We start from the raw sequence: 693 nt of genomic DNA on the forward strand, positions 1-693 counted from the left end.
AACATTAGACACATTACATAAAAACATGCGCTTCACTTAACAAAAACATTTGAAATCACAATTTGATGTTTTTAAAAAAACACTCGAGTTCACTTTTCCCGCGCTCAAGATCACAGCGGAACATAATTCTAACCAAAATTCATCTTGTGGTCACTCAAAAACAAAGCGGGGCACTTTTCGAGGTCATGATCATATCCACCTTCCGCAAGAGAGTGCCTTCGCCTTTTCATCTGCGAGCAGTTGAGGTTCGTTGGACACTGACGCTTTCTTAGCAGTGGCGGCATCTTGAGAAACGGCTGCGGCGAGAACCAGTCCAGGAAGTGGAACTGGTTGGTCTTATGGGAAACCGGCAACTCGGTCTCGGTTGCATCCTACCACCAATCCATTTTTCATTGACTGTCATTTCAACATATCTGAGTTGATGAACAGTTGATTTTGAGTAAAAGGTGATGATTGCAGATAAAATTTTCTATTGGCCCATTTTAAGTTCAATTTATTTGGGAAAGTAATGATGAATAAGCTAATAATCAATCTGACATCTGACCTCATATTATTACTTTGTGATAATACTACGTTCCATTGAAAGATTCATGTGTTCTCAAAAACGTGCTAAAGAATCTTGTTCTGTACAGATCATTCAAGAGAACACAGCGATAACACGAGAAAGGAAAACTCCGAAACTGCGCGTCTATT

At 39.7% G+C, this 693-nt stretch overlaps 1 protein-coding gene across 1 annotated transcript in view; it reads right to left on the bottom strand.

The window, feature by feature from the left end:
* LOC135197793 (carbohydrate sulfotransferase 11-like) overlaps positions 1 to 309 on the bottom strand; it is an 8,976-nt gene extending 8,667 nt beyond the window's left edge. Inside the window, exon 1 of the mRNA XM_064224912.1 lies at positions 1 to 309. This exon is cut by the window's left edge and continues 543 nt beyond it. The gene's annotated coding sequence lies outside the window, so the exon portion shown is untranslated.
* Between the last annotated feature and the right edge of the window lie 384 nt (positions 310 to 693).

This window comes from Macrobrachium nipponense, chromosome 21 (assembly GCF_015104395.2).
Source record: "Macrobrachium nipponense isolate FS-2020 chromosome 21, ASM1510439v2, whole genome shotgun sequence".
NCBI lineage: Eukaryota > Metazoa > Arthropoda > Malacostraca > Decapoda > Palaemonidae > Macrobrachium > Macrobrachium nipponense.